A 19,618-nucleotide genomic window follows, 5' to 3' on the forward strand; every position below is an offset into this window, starting at 1 on the left:
TTTTCCTTTCATTTTCATAGCCTCTGAATTGATTAGTTTCTTCATTAAATGGCAGCCAAACAGAAATGATATGTGAGACGAGCTAAACTGGAACGTCAAACTCCAGTCAGTTTCATTCCAACCAGTTTCTTAATGAGAAGCCAGTTCTTACTGTTAATGAAAGCCGTTATTGAATATCAAGACTTGTCGCTGCTCTGTTCCTGCCACAGCAGACTGTTGATTTTCTGTTTTTTCTAAGAGCACCGTCAAGATGTTTTAGTGACCTAAGCAGACCGACATGACCGACACCTTCACCTTTATTTATTTTCAGGTTAGCTGGTCATGTGGTGGCGTATTTTGTGTCTCATTATTCTTTTGCTGGTCATTAACAACTAAGGGGTCTGAGTCACGTCAATTAAAATGAAGGCAGAACAAGTGAATCAGCAGCAAAAACAACTCACTAATTAAGAAGATGGTTAGAATGAAAACCTGCAGCCACTGTGGCCCACCAGGATCAGAGTTGGGGACTCCTGCTCTAGAAGTTCAACTGTATTGTATTACTTTGTAGCACCATTGCCACAAACAGTTTCAGATCATCCACAACATCTCGCCGACTTATGAAGGGGAGGACAAAGGCAGCTCAGTCCAGTCCAGTCAATCTGAGGCCCGGTTGTCCAACTGATGTTGGTCTGCATTGACTGGCCTGGTGGCTTCCTGGAGCCTTTCAAACCCAAAACCATCAATAGTCGTAGACCGAGATGAGTCAGGTAAAGGAGGACACACGCTTAGCAGCAAGGGTTAGGTGCACAAGTGTTCAGTGCTTTCATTAAAAACAATCAAAAATCAACAGTGCTCAGAAGTGCAGTGCAACATCCGTTAAAGAAATAGTCCGGAAATAAATAATCCATATGTGGAGCTTAAAATATCCAATAGAGAAATATACTCCATAAAAACAAGGTTAAAAATCACAGTCTATAAACTCACAAGTCTCAGTTCATTCTTTTAAAATCAATGTCTCCTCTGCTTACCCCACATAGGATCCTGCAGCAGCAGCAGCAGGTACAGCCAGCCAACCTTAGTCACAGGCTCGGGTCCCTGCTGTCCCACAGGCCTCCAGTAGGGTGCAGCACCGAGCCTCGCTTCTACCTCTCCCACTGCCACTCCTCGGCCTTAAGTCGGAACCTCCTACGAGCACTGGGGTCACTCCAGCTACTCCATAAAAATGTTCAGCGGGAGCAGGAGTGGCCTTCTTCAGCCCCCGAGTTTCAACCCTATGCTCCCCCCAAGGGCTCTCCTCCAAGCTGGCTGCCTCCTGTTACCTGCACTGACATGTTCCTTCTCTCTCTCCTCTTTCACCACTGTCTTTTTCCTTTTCCTGTTTCTGTCCCAATCTTTCTTTCTTAACATTTCTAAGCTGATCTTTAATGGAACATTTCTTTCTTTCTTTCTTTCTTTCTTTCTTTCTTTCTTTCTTTCTCTTTCTTTCTTTCTTTCTTTCTTTCTTTCTTGTTCATCCCTCTCTGCCTGATTCAAAAGATGTTAGTCAGCAGCACAAACAGGTCACTAATTAAGAAAAGGGTTAGAATGAAAACCTGCAGCCACTGTGGCCCTCCAGGACCCGAGTTGCGGACTTCTGCTCTACAGCCAAGTCTGATTTTTGTTAAATACACAATGAACAATGAGGGGTGCCCAATGACCTTTGTCAGTTTCCAGTTACTTCAGAGATAGTTGTGGCGTCTTCATTTTACTTGTAAGAGCCTTTCTGATCTGCTGGCCTGTTTGAGGGGGTGGCTGTGAGCGTTTGCTTCAAACCCAAGCGTATTTCTCACTAAATGACATTCACATGCAGGCTGATCCTTTGTCTAATGCACTAACGCTGCTCTCAGCAACAGTTAAAAACAGAGACATGGACTTTGTAGAACTTCCTCTTCTAGATGAAGTAAACTCCCACCCGCCCATGCATCCATCCATTTAATGCCAATTTATTTCTCATTATTTATTAAACACAACACACTTATTTTCTCCATTGCTGTCTCAGGTCTAGATAGCCTAGAGTGGGCTAACACACCTAAAGCCTTGGAGAATTGCTGGAGTTTTCACACTGCATACATTCAAACCGCGTGTGCCATATGTCTGAAACTCTCTGAGACACAAGTGGGAAGCATCATTGCAATTTTAAAAAACACTGCTTAGAAAAAATGTAGTTTGCACAGTTTGGGTTCTTTCTGCACCATGGCACCTGACCCTATTAGATGTTTTGTGTGCTTGAAGAATCTTAAAGTATTGTGCAGAGCCCGTGCCAGTCTTTTTGAAATGTTTCATGAAATAAAAAAAAAAAAAGATGAAGTTCTAAATAAAACCCGTCTCACTGAGTCATCTGTCCCTGTGAAAACATTTCTGAAATAAACCCAGAAGCTCCACTAAATGCAGCCTCAATTTTCTGTTTGCCTGAACGTATTTAGTGTGGGATGTGAGACATCGAGGCCTACTCAGAAGAAGCCACCATCTGTGGGGGTCACCGGGTCTTCTCTGAGTAAGCAGGCCTTGATGACGATGTACTGTAGTGGGCATGCTGGTAAAATGGAGGTGAAGGCCAGGAGAAACACTGATAACCCCAGCTTCTTTATTAATAGGCTTTTTGTCAGTATGTGAAAGTTTCTATGGTAATCAGGGGAGTTCCATTGAATGAAATGTTACACTGGTGAAAAACAACAAATTAGATATGGAAAATGGCATTAGTTAAGGTATGCACAATTTAAGCATCCGAATTACATTACATATGGATATGCAGTTCGCAAACAAAATCGTTGTCAGAACTATATGTCAAAATCCACTTTCCATGACATACTGTATACTGTATACCTGAAACACAATCTACCAAAGTATACTGCAAATTCACCTGGACTGTTTTTTATTCTCTCTGAAGATCAACGCCAACTTCTGTTAAAGTGTGCGCCTCCTCCAATAAGCCACTATGCATTCCTGCTGACTGCTGGGAACTGAAGTCCTCTCTGCTACAGGATTATCTCTGCAATGGGCTTGTTTATTAAACTAAATACTGCAACACCACAATGCCGATATGGACTTCCAATGTGTTCACTTCATAAGAAAGTCTGTCCCCTCCGTCCCCTTTCTCACACTCTCTTAATTTAAAGGATGTGGGATGCTGCTACTCAAACATCCAGCTCCACCCAGCCTGCTCCAAGACACTCCTCTTGAAACCCCCAGCCATAATTAATCAATAGATAGATAGATAGATAGATAGATATGAAAGGCACTATATAATAGATAGATAGATAGATAGATAGATAAGGCACTATATAATAGATAGATAGATAGATAGATAGATAGATAGATAGATAGATAGATAGATAGATAGAAAAGGCAATATATAATAAATAGATAGATATATGTGAAAGGCACTATATGATAGATAGATAGATAGATAGATAGATAGATAGATAGATAGATAGATAGATAGATAGATAGATAGATAGGAAAGGCACTATATAATAGATAGATAGATAGATAGATAGATAGATAGATAGATAGATAGATAGATAGATAGATAGATATGAAGGGCACAATATAATAGATAGATAGATAGATAGATAGATAGATAGATAGATAGATAGATAGATATGAAAAGTACTATATAATAGATGGATAGATAGAAGGCCAGGGGTAACACTGACCTCAGGGAGGATGACCCCATATAGGAATAAAGAGATCCTTCTGGAGTCCACAACATTGTGAATTTCAAATCCTACAACATACTGTACATCTGCCTGGACTGCCAGGTGAGTTCCAATGAAAAGCAAGCTCCATGCAGAGAACACTCACGCTGATTTAAAAATTGCAGCTGTACAGTTGAAAGCTGTTCAGAATTGTGCTCCCATATAACACTGAGCTGTTATCACATCATGTTTTTTCAGAAAATCTTCAGCTTTGCCTTTGACTGTGTTGTTCATTCTTAGGTCAAAAATGTTAAAACCAGAAAAAAGTGGCCGTTTTTATTTTGTATTCAAATGCTGCACAATTTTGGGTTTCTCTTCCAAGAGATGAATTACGCTGCTTGACTCGAGTGTCTTTGAAATGGCCAGCCTTTAAAACCAAGACCTGAATAAAGACCTTATGATATTTTTATGAGAAATATTTAGGAGTTATAGTGGACAGTGTTCAGAAGCCATTAAGAAGGCTAACAGAATGTCAGGTTATATAGCGCCTTGATGTGTGGAGCACAAGTCACAGGAGGTTCTGCTCAAGCTTCATAACTCACTGGTGAGGCCTCATCTGGAGTCCTGGGTTCAGTTTGGGTCTCCAGGCTACAAAAAGGACATAACAGCACTAGAGAAAGTTCACAAGAAGAGCAATGAGGCTGATTAGAGAGCTACAGGAGATGAGTTATGAAGAAAGATTAAAAGAGCTGAGCCTTAAAAGATTAAGAGGAGACCTGACTGAAGTGTTTAAAATTATAAAGGGAATTAGTCCAGTGGATCGAGACGGTGACTTTAAAATGAGTTCATCAAGAACACGGGGACACAGTTGGAAACTTGTGAAGTGTACATTACACACAAGCATTAGAAAGTTTACTTTACACTATTGAGACTTCAATGTTTGTGTTTACTTATTTATGTTCAAATACTGTGAATCATTATTTCTGCTTAGGTCTGGGCAGTTTGGTGATTTTGTACATCTTTATTACTAGGCTAATCGTCAGTATGTGAAATTTTCCATGGTAATCAGGGGAGTGCTGTGGGATGAGCACTGAATTCCAACCCTCGTACAATGGAAAAAAAAAATACTTTAGAAAGGTAAAATGGCGTTAGTTAGGATATGCATAATTTAGGCATATGAATTTTATTATACATGGATATGCAGTTGGCAAACAAAGTGCATCTCAGAATTGCATGGAAACCCCACTTTACAAGAAATATACACCGGAAACACAATCTGTCAAAAACTGCAGCACCTTCACCTGGACTCTTTTCTTTCCCACTGAAAATGAACGGCAACTTCTGTTAAAGAGTGCAACTCTTCCCATAAGCCCCTACGCATTCCTGCTGATGTCCTCTCTGCAACAGGATTTGCCCAATAATGGACCTGTTTTTTAAACAGCTAAATGCTACAACATTGCAATGCCTGTATGGAGCTCCATGTTAATCACTTTCTAAAAATGTCTCCACCCTCTTTCTCTCACCTTTTTAATTTAATGGATGTCAGATGCTGCCACTCAAATCTCTAGCTCCGCCCAGCCTGTTCTCAAGCACTTCTCTTGCCCCACCCACTCTGAAGCAATGACAGTTAGTCAGTCATTAGTCAGTCAGTCATTATCCAACCCACTATATCCTAACACAGGGTCATGGGGGTCTGCTGGAGCCAATCCCAGCCAACACAGGGCACAAGGCAGGAACAAATCCCAGGCAGGGGGCCAGCCCACCACAGGCAATGGCAGTTAAGCGATAGAAATTTCATTCTTGTTTCTTCTATAGATAAACAGACATACAGACAGACAGATTCTTGAACCACATCTATACAGACAGAGCTTTGCTGTAGGATAATATTTCAACTGTGAGTAAGACTGGACTTCATTTCAGTCAGTCATTTTCCAACCTGCTACATCCTTTGTAGAACAACTAAATGCTGCAACATTGCAATGCCTGTATGGAGCTCCATTTTACACACTTTCTAAAAATGTCTCTACTCTCTTTCTCTCACCTTTTTAATTTAATGGATGTCAGATGCTGTCACTCAAATCTCTAGCTCCGCCCAGCCTGTTCCCAAGCACTTCTCTTGCCCCACCCACTCTGAAGCAAAGGCATTTAGGCAACAGAAATTTCTTTTTTGTTTCTTCGATAGATAGATAGATAGATAGATAGATAGATAGATAGATAGATAGATAGATAGATAGATAGATAGATAGATAGATAGATATGTTCTTGAACCACATTTATACAGACAGATCTTTGCTGTTGGATAATATTTCAACTGTGAGTAAGACTGGACTTCTTTATTCATGTCAGTCAGTCATTTTCCAACCCGCTATATCCTTTATTGAGCAACTAAATGCTACAACATTGGAAAATCTATATGAAGTTAAGTTTTAGTTACTTTCAAAAAAGTCTCCACCCTCTTTCTCTCACCGTCTTAATTTAAAGATTGTCAGAAGCTACCACTCAAATATCTAGTCCCACCCATCCTGCTCCCAGACACTCCTGTCGCCCCACCCACTTTGAAGCAATGACAGTTAAGCAATAGAAATTTGTTTTTGTTTCTTCGATACATAGATAGATAGACAGACTGACATATTTTTGAACCACATTTATACAGACAGAGATTTGCTGTTGGATAATATTTCAATTGTGAGTAAGACTGGGCTTATTTGTCAGTCAGTCATTTTCCAACCTGCTACATCCTTTATTGAACAACAAAATGCTGCAACATTGCAAAGTCTATAGCAAGTTAAGTTTTAATCACTTTCTAAAAATGTCTCCACCCTCTTTCTCTCACCATTTTAATTTAATGGATGTCAGGTGCTGTCACTCAAATCTCTAGCTCCGCCCAGCCTGTTCCCAAGCACTTCTCTTGCCCCACCCACTCTGAAGTAAAGGCATTTTTGTTTCTTCTATAGATAGATAGATAGATAGATAGATAGATAGATAGATAGATAGATAGATAGATAGATAGATAGATAGATAGATAGATAGATAGATAGATAGATAGATAGATTCCCTAACCACACTTATACAAACAGACTGTCGCTGTAGGATAATATTTCAATAGATAGTAAGGTTAGGAAAGACTGTAACAGTGAACTGCTTCAGGCAGCTTGTCAGCCTGGCTAAGGGGTTTAATGATTGCAGTGCCCTTAGAGATGAATTGAAAAGAAGAGTCAAAGCAAATATGATCATTTCATTTTTAACAGCCCCCCACACACACACACACACGGCTGCTTCTTCCTTGGGTTTCAGATGGCAGACTTCACTTTTCTTGTCAAGAATGATGTTTTCCAGTTCAGGGCTCCCATCCAGAGATCAGAGACATAAAACGTATCATTACTAAAAGAAGCAGGAACCAGTGACAAACAGTGATTCAGACAGCAGTGCGCCTTCAGATTGCCATGACTCAGCCCTAATGCTGACCTAAAAATAGCCCCCCAGGTAGAAAGCTGTCTGTGAGGTGGCTTTGGGGATCATACATGTGTGATACAGAAGTCTGTAAAGGGTAAATGGCTGATAGCAGGGCTGTAGAGCTCAGTGTACTGATCCATGAACAAGCAGAGTATAACAAGTGAGTGCAACCAGGGTGTCAAAGGTGGCAAGGACTATGGTGAGTCAATGACACGCTTCACACATAATGTAATGGCCGCCTCTTCAGATGGGTTCAATAACTCATGTTATCGCTAAATGGCTAATGTATCATATCAATAGGAAAAAGAAAGAAAAATATTATGAAACAGCCCCATAAAAAATGGTAGTCAGATTAATAATTAAAAATTAACAGCACAGAAAGTCAAACAGTAGTAAGTGGTTTTATCAAAATTGCTAATTAAACATTTGAACTGGGCTCCAAAATTAATGACAGGTAATTCATCTGAGTAGCCCAGCTGAGCAAATGCTGAGGAAAGGAACTCCATCCATTAATCTGCACTGCTGACTAGAAAACCTTGTGCCAAGATGCTAGAAATGTGATTCGAGGCAGTGGATGCCATGCCTAGCCCTTCAACAGAATTAGCGAGACCTGAGCCAAAGTGATGTGAAACCACAACTGCAGTTAGTATGGATACTGGTGTAGAAATGCTGTTCATGTAGCTTTAAAAGTAGCTGGAGGGGAGAACTGTTCATCTGAGACTGATGACATCCCAATCTTAAATGTACTTGTAAGTTGTAGACTGCCACAGGTTCAGCTTATTGACTGTGTGCATGGCCCTTTGTGACAGATAATGTCACATACATGCGTATGGGAGGCAGTCGATGGGCTTGACAAAATGTGCTGCTACGCTGGATCAAGGATTGGCAGTGCACACTAACACCTTCCTCTACAGATCCTCAGAATGAAAACCAAGCGAATCCCACATCTGGTTCACGCGCAGGCCACCCAATCCAATTCCACGCCTGATGTCACTTCTGGGTGCAGCCCAAATGACATGCCTCTTCCTGCCTGTCCACTATAAAGCCGTCATATCCTCTGTGTTCCTTTCAGTCCTAGTCTGGACTCTGTCTTGAAATTCTACTCTGGCTTTGTGTTGTTTGCTAACCACAGGGTGGCTCTCCAAAAATTTCTCTTACCTTTGTTCTTGTCTCATTATAAAAGATAGATAGATAGATAGATAGATAGATAGATAGATAGATAGATAGATAGATAGATAGATGCAAGGCACTATATAATAGATAGATAGATAGATAGATAGATAGATAGATAGATAGATAGATAGATAGATAGATAGATAGATAGATGTAAGGCACTATATAATAGATAGATAGATAGATAGATAGATAGATAGAGAGATAGATAGATGTAAGGCACTATATGATAGATAGATAGATAGATAGATAGATAGATAGATAGATAGATAGATAGATAGATGTAAGGCACTATATAATAGATAGATAGATAGATAGATAGATAGATAGATAGATAGATAGATAGATAGATGCAAGGCACTATATAATAGATAGATAGATAGATAGATAGATAGATAGATAGATAGATAGATAGATAGATGCAAGGCACTATATAATAGATAAATAGATAGATAGATAGATAGATAGATAAATAGATAGATAGATAGATAGATAGATAGACTCTGCCCAGTTACAGTATGCAATTACACTCGAGGATGAGAGGGGGTGCTATTGCTAAAATCGTCATCTCCTTCTCTCTACACAATACCAAGAATCCATCCAGCGAGGGCAACCAACCCCACCACTTTTGGTTCATTCTCCGTAAGAGCTTGGGCTTCCTGGAATTTTTTTTTTCAAATTTTATTGCTTTTATTGTAATCATTCCATAAAGATAGATCAATTTTTATAAAAAATAGGATTGAAAACAAATCAACCCAACCTAGGTGTCATTTTTAACAAGAGCTAACCACTGACCCAGCATCAAGAGGCTAAGCAGCCAGTATAATTAAGTTTACTTTTGCTGATGTAGATGTGGATGGATTGAATGCATAAGAATGTTTATTTTTGTTGGACTTGCATCATTAAGTGTGAAGAAATGGCTGGAGCTCCAAATGTTCCTTCTTGTAAAGCTGTTCTTACTGCGCCCCGTTACAATAGATAGATAGATAGATAGATAGATAGATAGATAGATAGATAGATAGATAGATAGATAGATAGATAGATAGATATGAAAGGCACTATATAATAGATAGATAGATAGATAGATAGATAACTACACTGTTAAATGGATGAATAATTGCAATGTCACACACATGCACATAGGGGGAAGCTTAAAGGCTCTAGTGTTCGGTAATTCTACTGTCACACCAGGAGTTGGCGCTGTGTCCTAATGGCTTTTTCTTTTCCTCCTTCTAAAGATCAGATGATTGACAGCTATAACTCCTCTGATGTTCCTTCTGGACCCGCCTCTCCATCTTTGTCAGTTCTGGTTTGAACTTTCATCTGAAAAGACGCTTCCGCAACTTGTGAACAAACCTTCAATCATACGGGTTCACCAGGCTGGTACCCCAACTCTTTCTCGTTGTCCTGTCCTTCTCTTACAGGATGCAAAAGGCTCTGTGATAGACATATTGAAGTGATGGCCTGGTATTTGACAAATAGTTAGGAACTGAAAGGCAGTATTTCATAGATAAACAGATCTATTTTATACATTGCATCTTAGCTAATAATGTCAGCCTATAAATGTGCAGTTTGTGTGTTATTTAAATTACTTGGCTTTGTGTTGTCCTAACTGTCATTATTTTCTTGTGTGGTGGCAGTCATGAGATGTTTATGTAATTCTACTGAATACTACCAGTTAATGTTTTCATCAAAGTTAGAGGTTTAAAATGAAATGTGCCGCAGCTCCTTTTTTCTTTCACAGAACGGCCATTAATCAAGAAAAGTCACTCTAGGCTGTATCTATTGTGTCTTTCATCATTAATGTTTGTTTGGCTAGTTTATCTTAACAGGTTCATTTTTATTTTATTTTACTTTTTCATATAATCAGATGGGGGTCTTCTTCACAAAGTACCCCAAGTACTGAGTGCTCAGATGCTCACAGACATGTAATGTTACTGTATAAGATAATGACACAGCAGAATTAATTACAGACCCATAATTGCTTGCAAGTTTAAAAACAATAATTGGACACTTTTTCTGACTACTCCTGACAAGTTGTTTTATATTTTATATGTTTTATTAAGTTGCAAAACGTGGTTACATTAGCCAAGCATCATTTGTAAAGTACCAGACAACTAGGGGGTCAATGTGGCAGTCCTGAAGCCCAGCACTCCTTTAGTTGCACTGGAAAAATCATTGAAGATTGCAGTCATTTATGGAGCATAATGGTCACCCCCTCATTTAAGAGGGTCTTCTCTAAGACAGTGAAGGCGCTTAATGAAACTGGAAGGTCATTACCTTTGAACATTCATTTTGTACAAAGCAGTTGCTGCAAACAACTTAGAAAATCCTGGCAGTCACCAATTTGGAATGGAGTTTCTGTTTGCTTTCAATTTTAAGGGTCTCTCCTTTCATTATCAGCCAGCATTTGGCTTTGATGACAAGCATGGCTACATAGTAAAGGCCTGAGAAGAAGTACTTCATAATTCATACGTTAATCCCTCTGTCATTGTTGTGGAAAAAAAAAAAACCTTTCCTCTATTATCAAAGAAGCCCTTCTCAGAGACCAGAGGAAAATGAAGAACAATTCTTTATTTGTACGCAGGTATGCACAATTCAGCTGCTTTTATGCTTTTCTGTTACATCACCTCATCAAATATATTATGTCATCCGACTCCTAATATGCATAATATGCAGAGCTTCATCCAATCAATGAGTGCCACCAGCATTTTCCTTTTGACTGAATGTTGCCTCATAAATAGGGGTGATCTGCGGTCTCTTCCATTAAGTTTTAGCACCGCTTTATAGGAAGGGCGTTTGGGCCTTCCCATTAGTTGATTCCCACTTTTTAGAGGGGTGTTTGTTACTCATCTACCTCATTTTAAAAGAAAATTTAAAAGAAGTGGTGAGGCGGGCGGCCTTCTGCTGTTATGCACCTGAAATCTGGAATAGCCTGCCAATAGGAATTCGCCAGGCTGATACAGTAGAGCACTTTAAAACACTGCTGAAAACACATGACTTTAACATGGCCTTTTTATAACCTCACTTTAACTTAATCCTGATCAGATGCTCTGTATGTTCAATTCATCACAATAACTATTCATAGTGGCTCTAAAATCCGTACTGACCCCAACTCTCTCTTCTGTTTCTTTTTCTGGTTTCTTTGTGGTGACGGCCTGCGCCACCACCACCTACTCAAAGCATCATGATGCACCAACAGTGATGGACTGAAAGCCAGAAGTCTACGTGGCCATCATCATCAGGTCCTTCAATGAGAACCCTAAATACAAAGAGGACTGTTTGACTTATGTTAGGTAGATTGCCCAGAGGGGACTGGGTGGTCTCGTGGTCTGGAACCCCTACAGATTTTATTTTTTTTCTCCAGCTTTTGGAGTTTTTTTTTGTTTTTTCTGTCCACCCTGGCCATCGGATTCTACTTATTCTATGTTAATTAATGCTGACTTATGTTTACTTTTTATTGTGTCTTCTATTTTTCTATTCATTTTGTAAAGCACTTTGAGCTACATTTTTTGTATGAACATGTGCTATATAAATAAATGTTGATTGATTGATTTTAACCTTAGCAACTATCTTCGTGGCTCCTGTAAGATGAGGCAAAAACCTCACGTGCCTAGGCTTTAAACAACATTTAGTTACATTCAACTCTTATCCTTACATTTAATAATTCACTATATCTATATATATGAAAGACAAATACCACTGACTCACTGTTTTATCTTGGTAAAGTAATATATATATTGCTCTACTTTCCCCTATTGTATTATTAAGATGTAGCCTTAGAATGCCTAATCTCACAGACTTGCCACTGTTTATAAGGTATTATTGTATATAACTTATCCCCACCTTCCCTTTTACATCTATAACCTCAGGCAATTAGATGTAGTAAAAAGACAAGCAGGAGTTAAGTTACACATATAATAATGTATTACTGATAATATTCATAAATAATAACAATATGCAAAGAACATTTGAATATTGGCAACCATACAACCTGATAAATGGTGATGTGTAGTTTCAGGTGGCACACAGACTTGTAGTTACTTAAAATGTCTCTCGTTAAGGCATCATTGGTGCTCAGCTTTCAGCCACATGTCTATTCAAAATGGCTGCTGAGCTGTGCTCTTCATTGTGTTGTCTTCATCAAGAGATGCTTCTTTCAGATGTTAGTAAGAGAGAGAATGTGGATGAGCAAGCAAATTTATGGGTTTGCTGTCCAACACCTACAGCCAATAGGACATCATGGTACTTAAAGGTCTCTGAGACAAGCCAATTCCAAACAGCCATACCTCAGACCAATGGAGGGAAATAGTACATCTTAACACCTGCAACCGCCCCCCAAGACCATATGTTAAATTAACCTGGCTTTGTGTGGGGGATGAGGGAAAGACTCGCCAAACTGGTTTAAGACACATCCCCAAAAATCTTCTTGTAAATTTACAAAGAGACTCAGTTGTAAACGGAGGTACACGAATGCCTCTCACCAAAGTACCACTAAATTACATTGCTTTGCCTAAATTATAAATAAAGACGTACAAAACATTTATCAAGTTATATGCAAAATCTTACATCACAACACTCGCTCATCACAAAATCTCCCGAACCATGAGGACTTGGGACTTGAATTTGGAATTTGGTTACCCTTGCCTCACAGGTGCTCGCTAAGAAACGGTTAAAAAGTGCGAAACTTCTTATAGTTTTTTAGACCTGTTTGTATGTCTGTTCGATTTTCACGAGAGAACTACTTAACGGATTTAGATCGGGTTTTTTCCTATCATTTGCTTGAACAGACATTTTCATTGTGCTATGTATCATAGTTTGCTTGTGGTACTGATTTATTAGCGCAAATCCGAGAGAGACTCATTTGGCTGCGGGGCCCTTCTCACACACGGATCTGCCTCGTAGCCTACCTTAACTCCACTTAGTTAGCGAATGAGAGAACTACATAACGGATTTAAATCTTTTTATTTCTATAATTTGCATGAACATTCTGGTTGATCTTGCGACTTCTTTCATTGTGCTAAGAATCATAGTTTGCTTGCAGGAACGATATAGTCGCGCTAATCCAAGACAGAGGCTGCCGGCTGAGGGGAGGGTAAAGAGTGACGTCAGGAGTAGAGAGGTGGACAGGGCCCTCCGCACTGTCCTGTTTCATTAATATGCAGTAGAAGCCACAGGGGATGGCTAGTAACTTCATATAAGTATACACTTGTATTAAATTGTAAAATGATATCATGGATTGATTAAAAATATAAAAATTCTATATCAATATACTGTATATGTCTGAGGCGGTAAGTTAATTTCTCCAGTCCTTCATGGGGGGCTCTTGCTTCATCACACAATCTCGTGTCATCAACAGTTACTTTGTAAAGGTCTTCACCTGATAGAAAATACAGGGAGATTCACTCAAAAGAGGCCCTGAATATTCTGTTGTAACTCCCGTCAGGATGGAGCAATCTGAACCAAAAATATCTGCTCTATACCTTGAAGTATGTATATTCGATTGCATTACATGCGATGCTGGAAGTGGTTTCCGTTTTCTACCATACATATCCGTACTAACACCCTACTCTCTCTTCTGTTCTTTTCACGGTTTTCTGTGGTGGCGACCTGCACCACCACCACCTGATCAAAGCACCGTGATGTTCCTACTTTGATAGATTAAAGGCCAGAGGTCCACATAACCGTCATCATCAAGTCCTTCCATGAGAACCCTGAATACAATGAGGGCTGATCATTTATGTTAGGTAGAATGCCTAGACGGGGCTGGGTGGTCTCATGGTCTGGAACCCCTGCAGATTTTATTTTTTCTCCAGCTGTCTGGAGTTTTGTTTTGTTTTTTCTGTCCTCCCTGGCCATCGGACCTTACTTTTATTCTATGTTAATGAGTTTTGTCTTATTTTAATTCTTACTTTGTCTTTTTTTCTCTTTTACTTTATCATGTCAAGCACTTTGAGCTACATTATTTGCATGAAAATGTGCAATATAAATAAATGTTGTTGTTGTTATGGGAGGTGGAGAAACTCTTCATCACTGCCAATTATTTAGAAATAAGATGCCGAACAGAGCTCATATAGGTGTGATGGTCAGGTCTCCACAAACTTGTTGGCCATTAAGTGTATATTTATCAGATGTAGCATAGGCAGATAATCATACAGCAAGTCAATGGCAGAAAGTGAAGCCAAAAGAAAGCTGTTGTGAGTAAGGGAAGTCCCCCATATGGAGATGCCCAAAAATGCTATTAAGGGTACAACCTAAAACCTTTACCCACTGAGCCAAGCAGTTACCTTTTCAGCACCTTATTTAGATGGCATTGTTAGATTTTTCAATTCTGACTCCAACTTCTTTTCCTGCTTTGGATTGCCAATTGTATGGCGTACCCTACACAATGGTATGGATTTCTTTTTCTAAATGTTCCTTTTTTGCTTATCTGTGTACATCGTTGTCCAAAGACAGGAGACCACCCAGTCCATCAAGCTCAATTGTGATTGTCTGTGATGCCCCAACTTGTACTTTTGAAGTGTTGTTTAATGTCTTTAAACTACAAAAGAATGTTGGACTAACCTACCAGAACATAAGAATTTTGACAACTGATAGGAGACCACCCAGTCCGTCAAGCTCTCTTGTATTGTCTGAGATGCCCCAACTTGTACTTTTGAAATGTTGTTTAATGTCTTTAAAGCACAAAAGGATGCAGAACTAACCTACTAGAACGCAAAAATATTGACAAATGAGAGGAGACCACCCGGTCCACCAAGCTCATTTGTATTGTTTATGATGTCCCAACTTGTACTTTTAAAAGGTTTTCTTTACTGTCTTTAAACCACACAAGGATGCAGTTCTAAACCAATAGAATCTAAGAATTTTGAAAAATGACAGGAGACCACCTAGGCCAAAAAAGCTCAATTATATTGTCTGTGATACACCAACTTGCACTTTTGAAATGTCATTTAATGTCTTTAAACAACAAAGGGGTGTTGGACTAACCTACCAGAACACAAGAACATTGTCTAAAGAGAGGAGACCACCCAGTCCACCAAGCTCACTTGTATTATCTGAGATGCCCCAACTTGTACTTTTGAAAAATTATTTAATGTCTTTAAACCACAAAAGGATGTTGGACTAATATACCAGAATATAAAAATATTGACAAATGAAAAGAGACCACCTAGGCCACCACGTTCAATTTTATTATTTGAGATGCCCCAGGCAATACTTTTGAAATGTTATTTAATGTCTTTAAACCATGAAAGGATGTTGGACTAATCTAGTAGAATATAAGAATACTGATAAATGAGAGGAGACCCCCCAGTCCACTTATATTGTTTATGATGTCCCAACTTGCACTTTTCTAAAGTTTTTTTAGTGTCTTTAAACCACAACAGGTTGTAGGACTAACCTACCTGAACATAATAATTTTGACAAACGAGAGGAGACCACCCAGTCCAATAAGCTCAATTGTACTGCCTGTGATGCCCCAACTTGCACTTGCAAATGTTCTTTAATGTCTTTAAACCACAAAAGGATGCAGAACTGACCTACTAGAACACAAGAACAGTGTCGAAAGAGAGGAGACCACCCAGTCCATCAAGCACACTTGTGTAATCTGTGATGCCCCAGCCTGTACTCTTGAAAAGATATTTAATGTCTTTAAACCACAAACGGATGTAGGACTAACCGAATAGAAGATAAGAATTTTGACAAACGAGAGGAGACCACCCAGTCCAAAAAGCTCACTTGTATTGTTTATGATGTCCCAACTTGCACTTTTGAAATGTTGTTTGATGAATGAAAACCACCAAAGTACATTGGACTAACTTACTAGAACGTAAGAACTTTGACAAACGAGAGGAGACCACCCAGTCCGATAAGCTTGTTTTGTATTAGAGGGCGTCACCCACACGAGCCCAGGGTTATAAACAGACAAGGGGTAGGGTGAGGGTCCAACACACTTCCTAACTACTTTTCCATCTTCACCTCTAGAGCAGATGATGCTCTTGTGGACCACTAACAACACTTCCGCTCCATTCCCGGAAGTTCTATCTTTTCCAGTCCTTTCATTGCATAATAAAGACTGACATGAGGTCATGTTCACTTTGAAACCATCTGTGGACAAGACAAGGATGGGCTTCTCCTGTAGAAAGAAACCTCCTGAAGCCTTCAATAGCTCTTTATCGGCTTGCGGTCTCAGTCCTAAGAGATGGCTCTCATAGATGTGTTTATCATGAAGTGAACTGTGATTCATTAAATGGAATTTTTCCAAAACTGGACCCCAGCTGACTTCCTCTTCCTTTAACAATTACAATTTAAGGAAGAGGGACAGGGATTACTAAAAACCGATACAGAAACGATTTAAGAAAACACAAACAGAAAAGAAAGCTATGGCCATTTTGACTGAGATATTCTAAGAAGTTGGGCAGAGCCTAGACTCGGAAAAATCCCTGTCTCCGGAAGAAACAAATGCTAACAGCTTTCACAGGCCAGGACCACCAGATATCCTTTCACACTCCCATGCCAGGCAAACAGTAAAGTGCTGGCATTCTCAGTGTAGATTTGGGCATCCAGAAACACAGAGAGTGCCAGCGCTAACAAAGTTACCAAGATACATTCCTACAGGGAAATCAAAGGCAATGGGCTCTTGTCTGGCTCCCACCGACTTGGTTGCTGTGCAAAGAAAATGTTGTCTGACAACTTACAGTACCGGGGATTTTTATTTTTTTTTCTTGATGCCAGTTTTAAATGCAGCTTAATATTAATTTGTATTTTAGACACACATTATATCTATCAGATTTATCAACAGAGCAAATCATTTAGGATCTTCCGGTGGATGGGTTTAAGTCAACACTGGCAAAGTGCAAGTGATGCAGCCTGCCAAGCTGATATTATTAAAGCCTATCAGTGAAGTAATTGTTAGTGTTAATTGCCAAATGATCTGTCCAGTACTAAATTTTAATTGAAACCTTGGAGGCCAGCGTGAGAAGCCAAGGGATTATTCCATTTGATTAGCTCTGTAGCTGCAGCATTGCAAGGGGGTGGGCATTTACATTTATATTATACAGTATATAATATTGAATATCATTACAGATTGTCACGCATGTGTGTCGGAGGACCTCCTCACAGGCTCAGTCGAGGTATGTAGTAACCCTCCAAGCCAAGAGGGGGTGCTGTTGCTAACGTTGCCATCTCATCCTTTCCCCACAGTGCAGAGAAGCTACCCTGTGAGGGCATTCAACCCCACCCCTTCCAGTCCAGCCACCCTAAAACCCTGGGCATCCTGGAAGGAGGCGTCATTTACTGGCTAGAGCCACCTGACAGATGAAGCTCCGCTAGCAGCAACTTTTCATTTGTTGAAATTCCCACATAGATAGATAGATAGATAGATAGATAGATAGATAGATAGATAGATAGATAGATAGATAGATAGATAGATATGTAAGGCACTATATAATAGATAGATAGATAGACAGATAGATAGATAGATAGATAGATAGATAGATAGATAGATAGATAGATAGATAGATAGATAGATACTTTATTAATCCCAAGGGGAAATTCACATAATCCAGCAGCAGTATACTGATACAAAGAAACAATATTAAATTAAATAGTAATAAAAATGAAAAAAAAAATTAAAATAAAATTAATGTCCACATTTACTCCCCCGGGTGGAATTGAAGAGTCGCATAGTGTGGGGGAGGAACGATCTCCTCAGTCTGTCAGTGGAGCAGGACGGTGACAAAAGTCTGTCACTGAAGCTACTCCTCTGTCTGGAGATGACACTGTTAAGTGGATGCAGTGGATTCTTCATGATTGACAGGAGTTTGCTTAGTGCCCGTCGCTCTGCCACAGATGTTAAACTGTCCAACTTTAATCCTACAATGGAGCCTGCCTTCTTAACAAGTTTGTCCAGGCGTGAGGCGTCTTTCATCTTTATGTTGCCTCCCCAGCACACCACCGTGTAGAAGAGGGCACTCGCCACAACCGTCTGGGAGAACATCTGCAGCATCTTACTGCAGATGTTGAAGGATGCCAACCTTCTCAGAAAGTATAGTCTGCTTTGACCTTTCTTACATAGAGCATCAGTATTGGCAGTCCAGTCCAATTTGTCATCCAGCTGCACTCCCAGGTATTTAAAGGTCTGCACCCTCTGCACAGTCACCTCTGATGATCACAGGGTCCATGAGGGGTCTCCTAAAATCCACCACCAGCTCCTTGGTCTTGTTGGTGTTAAGGTGTAAGTGGTTTGAGTCGCACCATTTAACAAAGTCTTTGACTAACTTTCTGTACTCCTCCTCCTGCCCACTCCTGATGCAGCCCACAATAGCAGGGACATATTCTAAAGAACGTCATTTCTTTTGTTTGATTTTTGGATGTCCATGGACAGTTAAAGGGATTGTCACCCTAAAATTTCTTTGGCGCCTGCAGACCTGTCTTTCCTGCACCTTTAACCATATAACATTACATACTCAAACTTGTTTCACTCATATATTGGGCAGAGCCTGTTCTTGCAGTATTGGGAGGTGCAAAGCAGGAAACAACTGTGGAGAGGGAGCCATTGTGAGATCCATTCAGCTACACGTGAGTGAGACCAGCTTAGAGTCTGAAGGGCATGTCAAACTAAACGGCCTTTCCAATGATTTTCAGCCATAGCCTTCATCTGTAAATGTGAAATGCTAAGAGTTGTCCATCTTTCACACAAAAACTGAAGAATTACTGGGCATTGAACCTTTGTTTTTGGTTTTAACCAAGCACTTATGATACACAAAACACAACCCATGAATTGAAGGTGCAGGCTACCTAAGCCATGTAATCCGAACTTTCTTAAAGTGCGGCTCCTGGTGGACAGAAAAACAACTGTAGCAACATCTGCTGACAGTGAATCACATTGCACAGGCTGACTGATTGTTTTCATTGCAAAAGCAGGTCACACTCCCCAAACAGGAAAGAAAGTTGTACACATCCAAAGAACTGGCTACGTCCACCACGTAATTGGGTTTCAGATCCTTAAGAACCTAAGAAATTTGACAAACAGAAGGAGACCCTTCAATTCATCCATTTGTTTAGCTTATAGCTAAGCTGTCCCAATATCTCATCCAAATTCTTCTTAAAGGTTTTCAAGGTTTATGTCCTTCTCACAGCACGTGGTGTTGCAACCATGTGACTTGGTTGACAGGAAGAGAAAACGGTCCTGACCACATGGCACGACTGATAGGAAAAGAACTGTGGTGACATCTGCTGACAGTGAAGCACATGGCACAGGCTGACTGATCGATTTTATCTGAAATGCCCCCTGCACAGCATTAGGGCAGGTAACAGGTGGCGGCACCCTCGTCAGA

General features: G+C 39.9%; 1 protein-coding gene across 1 annotated transcript in view; it reads right to left on the reverse strand.

Annotated features, from left to right (window-relative positions):
* Positions 1–19,618, reverse strand: part of igsf21a (immunoglobin superfamily, member 21a) — a 777,574-nt gene that overhangs the window by 624,576 nt on the left and 133,380 nt on the right. The gene's annotated exons all lie outside the window — the stretch shown is intronic.

The sequence above is a fragment of the Polypterus senegalus genome, chromosome 6, assembly GCF_016835505.1.
Source record: "Polypterus senegalus isolate Bchr_013 chromosome 6, ASM1683550v1, whole genome shotgun sequence".
Taxonomy (NCBI): Eukaryota; Metazoa; Chordata; class Cladistia; order Polypteriformes; family Polypteridae; genus Polypterus; species Polypterus senegalus.